The following is a 10,570-nucleotide window of genomic DNA, read 5'->3' on the forward strand; positions in this document are numbered from 1 at the left end:
GGCAGCAGAGAACTGGAAGGAAAGGCGACCAATGGAGGAATTGGCTTTGGGGGTGACCAGTGAGATATACCTGCTGGAGCGCGTGCTACGAGTGGGTGCTGCTATGATGATCAGAGACTTGTAGATGACCTGGAGCCAGTGGGTTTGGTGATGAGTATGAAGCGAGGGCCAACCAACGAGAGCATACAGGTCGCAATGGTGGGTAGTATATGGGGCTTTGGTGACAAAACGGATGGCACTGTGATAGACTGCATCCTATTTGTTGAGTAGAGTGTTGGAGGCTATTTTATAGATGACATCGCCGAGGGTCGGTAGGATAGTCAGTTTTACGAGGGTGTGTTTGGCAGCATGAGTGAAGGATGCTTTGTTGCGATATAGGAAGCCGATTCTAGATTTAATTTTGGATTGGAGATGCTTAATGTGAGTCTGGAAGGAGAGTTTACAGTCTAACCAGACACCTATGTATTTGTAGTTGTCCACGTATTTTAAGTCAGAGCCGTCCAGCGTAGTGATGCTGGACGGGCGGGCAGGTGCGGGCAGTGACCGATTGAATAACATGCATTTGGTTTTATTTGCATTTAAGAGCAGTTGGAGGCCACGGAAGGAGAGTTGCATGGCATTGAAGCTCGTCTGGAGGTTAGTTAACACAGTGTCCAACGAGGGGCCAGAAGTATACAGAATGGTGTCATCTGCATAGAGGTGGATCAGAGAATCACCAGCAGCAAGAGCGACATAATTGATGTATACAGAGAAGAGAGTCGGCCCGAGAATTGAAGCCTGTGGCACCCCCATAGAGACTGCCAGAGGTCCGGACAACAGGCCCGATTTGACACACTGAACTCTATCAGAGAAGTAGTTGGTGAACCAGGCGAGGCAATCATTTGAGAAACCAAGGCTGTCGAGTCTGCCAATAAGAATGTGGTGATTGACAGAGTCGGAAGCCTTCGCCAGGTCGATGAATACGGCTGCACAGTAATGTCTCTTATCGATGGCGGTTATGATATCGTTTAGGACCTTGAGCGTGGCTGAGGTGCACCCATAACCAGCTCTGAAACCAGATTGCATAGCGGAGAATGTACGGTGGGATTCGAAATGGTCAGTAATCTGTTTGTTAACTTGGCTTTCGAAGACCTTAGATAGACAGTGTAGGATAGATATCGGTCTGTAACAGTTTGGGTCTACAGTGTCACCCTCTTTGAAGAGGGGGACGATACGAACGAGAGGTTGAACAGGCTAGTAATAGGGATTGCAACAATTTCGGCAGATACTTTTAGAAAGAGAGGGTCCAGATTGTCTAGTCCGGCTGATTTGTAGGGGTCCAGATTTTGCAGCTCTTTCAGAACATCAGCTATCTGGATTTGGGTAAAGGAGAAATGGTGGGTGCTTGGCCAGGTTGCTGTGGAGGGTGCAGTTGACCGGGGTAGGGGTAGCAGGTGGAAAGCATGGCCAGCCGTAGAGAAATGCTTATTGGAATTCTCAATTATAGTGGATTTATCGGTGGTAACAGTGTTTCCGAGCCTCAGTGCAGTGGGCAGCTGGGAGGAGGTGCTCTTATTCTCCATGGACTTTACAGTGTCCCAGAACATTTTTGAGTTTGTACTACAGAAAGAAAATTTCTGTTTGAAAATGCTAGCCTTAACTTTCCTAACTGCCTGTGTATATTTGTTCCTAACTTCCTTGAAGAGTTGCATATCACGGGGGCTATTCGATGCTAATGCAGAACGCCACTTAGGGACAATTTCAAGTTTTCATAACAATCGGTAATCGGTATTTTTTGGACACATTCTTATTTTCAATGACGGCCTAGGAACGGGGGTTAACTGCCTTGTTCAGGGGGGATTCGGGGATTCGTTTTTGCAACCTTCCGGTTACTAGTCCAACGCTCTAACCACCTACCTTACATTGCACTCCACGAGGAGCCTGCATGGCAGGCTGACTACCTGTTACGCGAGGGCAGCAAGAAGCCAAGGTAAGTTGCTAGATAGCATTAAACTTATCTTATAAAAAACTATCAATCTTCACATAATCATTAGTTAACTACACATGGTTGATGATATTACTAGTTTATCTAACGTGTCCAGCGTTGCATATAATCGATGCAGTGCCTGTTAATTTATCATTGAATCATAGCCTACTTCACCAAACGGGTGTTTGCGAAAAAAGCACTGTTGTTGCAGCACTGTCGTTGCTCTTCGCTGTGTATCAAGCTGTTTATGATTTCAAGCCGGGTGGGTATAATTTGTGGAACGTTCCAACAGGAATCTATTCCAAAAACTTCGTAAATAACAAGGTTGCCAAAAAACTACGCATACAAAGTTGTATAGCGGCAGAATAAGATACCGGGTAGTGAGTGGTCTATTTCATTGCATTTTTCACTCATCACGTTTATTCCGAAAAATGTCTGTCCTCACTCTGGTTGCCTTTGGACAAACATTAAGAATAAGCTACGTGGTGAGTTGATGCCTATTCGGCAGCTAGTTGGCTAGGTTTGTATGCGTTGCTACTTTGTATGCGTTGTTGGTTGGCAACCTTTTACTTTACGTTTATTGGAACAGATTCCTTTTGGAACGTTCCACAAATTATACCCACCCCTTCAAGCCTATCAACTCCCGAGATTAGGCTGGTGTAACCGATGTGAAATGGCTAGCTAGTTAGCCAGGTGCGCGCTAATGGCGTTTCAAACATCACTCTCTCTGAGACTTGGAGTAGTTGTTCCTCTTCCTCTACATGGGTAACGCTGCTTCGAGGGTGGCTGTTGTCGATGTGTTCCTGGTTCGAGCCCAGGTAGGAGCGAGGAGAGGGATGGAAGCTATACTGTTACACTGGCAATACTAAGGTGCCTATAAGAACATCCAATAGTCAAAGGTATATGAAATACAAATCGTATAGAGAGAAATAGTCCTATAATTCCTATAACCTAAAACTTCTTACCTGGGAATATTGAAGACTCATGTTAAAATAAATCACCATCTTTCATATGTTCTCATGTTCTGAGCAAGGAACTTAAACCTTAGCTTTTTGACATGGCACTTTTACTTTCTTCTCCAACACATTGTTTTGCATTATTTAAACCAAATTGAACATGTTTCATTATTTATTTGAGGCTAAATAGATTTTATTGATGTATTATATTAAGTTAAAATAAGTGTTCATTCAGTATTGTTGTAATTGTCATTATTACAAATAAATAAACAAACAAAAAAATCGGCTGATTAATCGGTATCGGCCGGCGTTGGTCCTCCAATAATCGGTATCGGCGTTGAAAAAAATCATAATCGGTCGACCTCTAGTTCAAATGTTCATAAATGACCAGCATGGTCAAATAATAATAATCACGGTAGTTGTCGAGGGTGCAACAAGTGAGCACCTCAAGAGTAAATGTCAGTTGGCTTTTCATAGCCGATCATTGAGAGCATGTCTACCGCTCCTGCTGTCTCTAGAGAGTTGAAAACAGCAGGTCTAAGGGAGTATATCCACATCGACGGGGCAGCAGTGGAGAAGGTGGAAAGCTTCAGGTTCCTTGATGTACACATCATGGACAAACTGAAATGGTCCACCCACACAGACAGTGTGATGAAGAAGGCGCAACAGTGCCTCTTCAATCTCAGGAGGCATCACAATGCCAGATCTCTGACCTCCTCCCTATAGGCTGTCTCATTGTTGTCGGTCATCAGGCACTGTTGTGTCATCAGCAAACTTAATGTCGGTGTTGGAGTCGTGCTAGGCTACGCAGTCGTGGGTGAACAGGGAGTACAGGAGGGAACTAAGCACGCATCCCTGAGGGGCCCTGGTGTTGAAGATCAGCGTGGCAGATGTGTTGTTGTCTACTTTTACCACCTGGAAGCCCTGTCAGGAAGTCCAGCATCCAGTTGTAGAGGAAGGTGTTTAGTCCCAGGGTCCTTAGCTTAGTGATGAGCTTTGAGGGCACTATGGTGTTGAACGCTGAGCTGTAGTCAATGAACTGCATTTTCATACTGCTGCTTGATCATCCTATTTTTTCAACTTAATTGAGGAAAATAAGAACAATCCAAAATGTATTTTGATAATGTTGCAAAGCTAACTAAAAAGCAGCATTTCCCAAGAGAGGATGGCTTTCACTTCAGCAGTGATAAATTCATGAACTTCTTTGACGAAAAGATCATGATCATTAGAAAGCAAATTTCGGACTCCTCTTTAAATCTGCGTATTTCTTCAAAGCTCAGTTGTCCTGAGTCTGCACAACACTGCCAGGACCTAGGATCAAGGGAGACACTCAAGTTTTTTAATTCGATATCTCTTGACACATTCATGAAAATAGTAATGGCCTTTAAACCTTCAAGCTGCATACTGGACCCTATTCCAACTAAACTACTGAAAGAGCTGCTTCCTGTGCTTGGCCCTCCTATGTTGAACATAATAAACGGCTCCCTATCCACCGGATGTGTACCAAACTCGCGCTGTCTCTCTCAGGACTTGAGCCCTTGGACCATGCCTCAGGACTACCTGGCCTGATGACTCCTTTCTGTCCCCAGCACCTGGTCATGCTTCTGCTCCAGTTTCAACTGTTCTGCCTGCGGCTATGGAACCCTGACCTTTCCACCAGACGTGCTATCTTGTCCAAGACCTGCTGTTTTCAACTCTCTAGAGATAGCAGGTGCGGTAGAGATACTCTCAATGATCGGCTATGAAAGCCAACGGACCTTTACTCCTGAGGTGCTGACCTGTGCGAGAATTCTGTACAGCACTTTGTGACATCAGCTGATGTAAGAAGGGCTTCATAAGTACATTTTATTGATTGATTGAACCGCTGTGTCTTTGTGAGACAGTAGGTGAATGGATGATCTCCGCATGTGTGGTTCCCACCGTAAAGCATGGAGGAGGAGGTGTGATGGTGTTTTTCTGGTGACACTGTCTGTGATTTATTTAGAATTCACACTTAACCAGCATGGCTACCACAGCATTCTGCAGCAATACACCATCCCATCTGGTTTGTGCTTAGTGGGACTATCATTTGTTTTTCAACAGTTCAATGACCCAACACACCTCTTGACATTTTCCGGATTGACTGACCTTCATATCTTAAAGTAATGATGGACTGTCGTTTCTCTTTGGTTATTTGAGCTGTTCTTGCCATAATATGGACTTGGCCTTTTACCAAATAGGGCTATGTTCTGTATACCAACCCTACCTTGTCACAACACAACTGATTACCTCAAATGCATTAAGAAGGAAAGAAATTAGACAAATTAACTTTTAACAAAGCAGGCACACCTGTTAGTTGAAATGTATTCCAGGTGACTACCTCATGAAGCTGGTTGAGAGAGTGTACAAAGCTGCCATCAAGGCAAAAAGTGGCTACTTTGAAGAATCTCAAATATAAAATATATTTTGATTTGTTTCACACCTTTGGGGTTTCTACATGATTCCATATGTGTTATTTCATAGTTTTGATGTCTTCGCTATTATTCTACAATGTAGAGAATAGTAAAAATAAAGAAAAACCCCTTGAATGAGTAGGTGTGTCCAAACTTTTAACTGGTACACTACAGTATATCTAAAACAAATGTTGTTTATATTTACAATCCGCTTATCCAAACAGATGACTCATTTACCTAGCTCTAATCAATAGCTCTAATCAATAGTTCTTATCAATAGCTCTAATCAATAGTTCTTATCAATAGCTCTAATCAATAGCTCTAATCAATAGCTCTAAATAGCTCTTATCTATAGCTCTTATCAATAGTTCTTATCAAAAGCTCTTATTAATAGTTCTTATCAATAGTTCTTATCAATAGTTCTTATCAATAGTTCTTATCAATAGTTCTTATCAATAGCTCTTATCAATAGCTCTTATCAATAGCTCTTATCAATAGCTCTAAATAGCTCTTATCAATAGCTCTTATCAATAGCTCTTATCAATAGCTCTTATCAATAGTTCTTATCAATAGTTCTTATCAATAGCTCTTATCAATAGCTCTTATCAATAGCTCTTATCAATTTTTAAATAACAGTGCATGGAGAATGCTGTTATTTCCATCGGAAAAAGAAGGTAGATGTTTGCCTTTTCCACTTGGAAACCGGTAGCTTCGCTCAACCTTATTTATGGTTTCCTCTCATGTAAAGTTGGTGGAATTATGAGAGAATTAGGTCAAGGAATACCATGTTTCTACAGATACTTCATTTCTTAGATCTCCACCCCGAACGAATAGCAGGTGAATAACTATGCTATTCTCATGCTTTAATTCAAGGCCAGAATACGCATAGAAAGAAAGAGCATAACAAGGGAATGACGTTCTATTTACACAAACTTAACTCGGGTCGGAATCGGGGCCCATGTATTTGTATTTCTTATGGATCCACATTAGCTGCTGCCAAGGCAGATTAAGGCATTAACGTGGCCACCAATATGCTCACATGCCCAGTTATTTAGGCAATCTTACCACACTCTGCCTCCTCTCCGAGCAGCCTTGGAAACCTAGAACCTAGAATGCTTCAAATGAAACCGTTTTTGATTGGTTGTGAATGTTTTATCGTCGGAGGGAAATGTCAAAAATCACTCTGTACGTGATCCAGCCATCGCTATCGTTCTCCAGGGGTTTATGTAGTTAACGTTGTATGGACACTGTTCACTTCAGCAAATATTTATTTTTTATTGTTATCGTCCTTGGTGTGGATGTCCTTTGATCATCTGGATGTCACCATGATACAGTCTACTGCTCAGTGGGGAGGGTATGCTCTGCAAGCCAGAAACCGGGGCAACATAACACCGTGATACAGTCTACTGCTCAGTGGGGAGGGTATGCTCTGCAAGCCAGAAACCGGGGCAACATAACACCGGGGCAACACAACACCGGGACAACACAACACCAGGGCAACACAACACCAGTGCAACACAACACCAGGGCAACACAACACCAGGGCAACACAACACCAGGGCAACACAACACCAGGGCCACACAACACCAGGGCACCGTGTCCTTCCCTAGTAGACTAGGCAACACAGTGGGCGCGTTAGTGGGCGCGTTAGTGAGCACGTTCGAACTGATCGCTTTTGTTAAGATGTTGACAAGCGTTGGACACCGCCTTTCAAAGTGTGTTGCATTATGGGTGTAAAAACTGTCTGACTGCATTATCTTTATAACAACCATGCGATCAAAGGTCATGAACTTTTGACTACAGTCGACTGGAAATTTCTGCAGCTGCAACTTGAAGTCGGAACCAAAGCGTTGTGGGAGTTCACCTTCTGTTTTCTTGGATGCAAAAGGCACTACGTGCTCATAGACGGCAGGTAGCCTAGTGGTTAGAGCGTTGGACAAGTAACCGAAACGTTGCAAGATTAAATCCCCAAACTGACAAGGTAAAAATCTGTAGTTCTGCCCCTGAACAAGGCAGTTAACCCACTGTTCCTAGGCCGTCATTGTAAATAAGAATTTGTTCTTAACTGACTTGCCTAGTTATATAAAAGATGTTGAAACCAATCGTTGGTTATTATCAATGCATGTTTACTGTTTTGGTTGGATGACTAATTAGAGCTTAAATACATCTGTTAGAGACTATTTGACTTGAGCCCATCTTCATCTGTTTCTAATAGAATCAGTAGCCCAGCAGTACTAATTATCATGTTTAGGGGTTAGTTAGAATGATCTATGTGCTTTGTATTTGGGCAGAGGGAAAGTACAAAGGCTGAGTGCAAGAATGATTCCATGAGGGATGTTTAGTATCATTACATACCCTGCTATTAGTATGAATATATAGTTCTTATGTATTCATAGAGATTGAAAGTGGTGTTAGATTTTAGCCCTTTGTGTTTGAGAAGTGTAATTATCGAGGGGACTGCAGTAGACTGTAGGAATGTGTACTCCACCAATAAGTTGCCAAGTTAAATAAAGATTAAATACAGAAATGTAAATAAAAAAATATCTCAAGGCCTCTCCTGACTGATAAGAATGACGAACAACTAGACCTACAGTGTCTGGACCTGGGGAGTGAAGTCACAAGCTCTGCTGGTCTGCTGCTGCGTAGCAACCTAGTGGTGCCAAAAACCCTGGTCTGCCCTAAGAAAGCCTCTATGTAAATTACGACCGGCAGAATGGCCAAACCCCAAAAATGAGCTCTTAAATTAGTTTATTATGATCAACTTCGATCCCCACAGTGTATTATTTAAAAGTTCTGACTACTGTATTTGTCGTCACCCAGCAACCGTGATCAGGATATGAGAGAGAGAGAGAGAGAGAGAGAGAGAGAGAGAGAGAGAGAGAGAGAGAGAGAGAGAGAGAGAGAGAGAGAGAGAGAGAGAGAGAGAGAGAGAGAATCTAATTTTCTTATCATCAGGATATTCAACACGCCCAGTGACTAAGGTCTGGTTTTTGGCAAAGAGGAATTAAATCCCTTCCTACCTCATTCCTTTATCCTATTGAATAAAATACAAAATAGTATCTAGCAAGATGGAAACCAGGGAGGTTATTTAAAATGAGTGCATATGGCAAGTGGCTAGTTTGCATCAACTACCTTAAAGGGCAATTTTGCCGGTTTTCAACTTCATATTAACTATCTCCATCACCATACCAGTGTCTACATATTAACTATCTCCATCACCATACCAGTGTCTACATATTAACTATCTCCATACCAGTGTCTACATATTAACTATCTCCATCACCATACTAGTGACTACATATTAACTATCTCCATCACCATACCAGTGTCTACATATTAACTATCTCCATCACCATACCAGTGTCTACATATTAACTATCTCCATCACCATACCAGTGTCTACATATTAACTATCTCCATCACCATACCAGTGTCTACATATTAACTATCTCCATCACCATACCAGTGTCTACATATTAACTATCTCCATCACCGTACCAGTGTCTACATATTAACTATCTCCATCACCATACCAGTGTCTACATATTAACTATCTCCATACCAGTGTCTACATATTAACTATCTCCATCACCATACCAGTGTCTACATATTAACTATCTCCATACCAGTGTCTACATATTAACTATCCCCATACCAGTGTCTACATATTAACTATCTCCATACCAGTGTCTACATATTAACTATCTCCATCACCATACCAGTGTCTACATATTAACTATCTCCATACCAGTGTCTACATATTAACTATCACCATACCAGTGTCTACATATTAACTATCTCCATCACCATACCAGTGTCTACATATTAACTATCTCCATCACCATACCAGTGTCTACATATTAACTATCTCCATCACCATACCAGTGTCTACATGTGAAACGGCGCATTTCTGTGTTCTGTTGTTAAAAAGACAAGAAGAAAGCTTCTCTTTGACATCACATGGTAGGATTAAAAGTAAGAAAAACTGTGATTTTCAAAACACCATACACCTGGCGACCGTGTCAGCGTGCTCTGCGCCGGTCGCCAGAGGAGTCGCTAGTGCATGATGGGACAGGAACAGCCCCGCCTGTTTTGAACCCCACATTTTTTGCCAAAAAATATAACAAATGTATATATATATATATATATATATATATATATATATATATATATATATATATATATATATATATATACAGTACCAGTTAAAAGTTTGGACACACCTACTCATTCAAGGGTTTGTCTTTAATTTGACAATTTTCTACATTGTAGGATAATAATGAAAACGTCAAAACTATGAAATAACACTTAGGAAAAGCAGCCAACAACTGCTCAGCATATGTGGAAACTCCTTCAAGGCTGTTGGAAAAGCATTCCAGGAGAAGCTGGTTGAGAGAATGCCAACAATGTGCAAAGCTGTCATCAAGGCAAAGGTTGGCTACTTTGAAGAATCTCAAATATAAAATCACTTTTTGGGTTATTACATGATTCCATATGTGTTATTTCAAAGTTGTGATGTCTTGACTATTATTCTACAATGTAGAAAATAGTACAAATCAAGAAAAACCCTTGAATGAGTAGGTGTGTCCAAACTTTTGACTGGTACTGTATATTATTTTTCTCTAAATGGCAGACATGGCATTTTACTTGGAGGAGGTACATAAAGCAGTCATGTTTTTATTAACAATGTCATATTAAACGTAAAAATAACTACTGGGATTGACAGAGACAATCGGCTTTACATGTTTTGCAGATGTATGAAAGAGATAATATATGAATACAACAAAACATAAATCAAAAGAAATTAGCAAGATATTAACAGCAACGCTGTGACCAGGTCAATTTATTTATTTTATTTATTTACCCTTTATTGAACTAGGCAAGTCAGTTAAGAACAAATTCTAATTTACAATGACGGCCTACACCGGCCAAACCTGGACGACGCCGGGCCAATTGTGCGCCGCCCTATGGGACTCCCAATCACAGCCGGTTGTGATACAGCTTGGAATCGAACCAGGGTCAATAATAACTGTCTATTTCCAGTAAAGCTATTGCATCACCTGTCTCCCTCTGCCCTCCCTGGATAAATATGTTATTGAGGCCATCAGCCTCTGTCTCTCCCTCTGTCCTCCCTTCCCCTGGATAAATATGGTAATGATGCCAGCAGCTTCTGTCCCTCCCTCTGCCCTCCCTTCCCCTGGATAAATATTAACAC

This window comes from Salmo trutta, chromosome 25 (assembly GCF_901001165.1).
Source record: "Salmo trutta chromosome 25, fSalTru1.1, whole genome shotgun sequence".
Classification (NCBI taxonomy): domain Eukaryota; kingdom Metazoa; phylum Chordata; class Actinopteri; order Salmoniformes; family Salmonidae; genus Salmo; species Salmo trutta.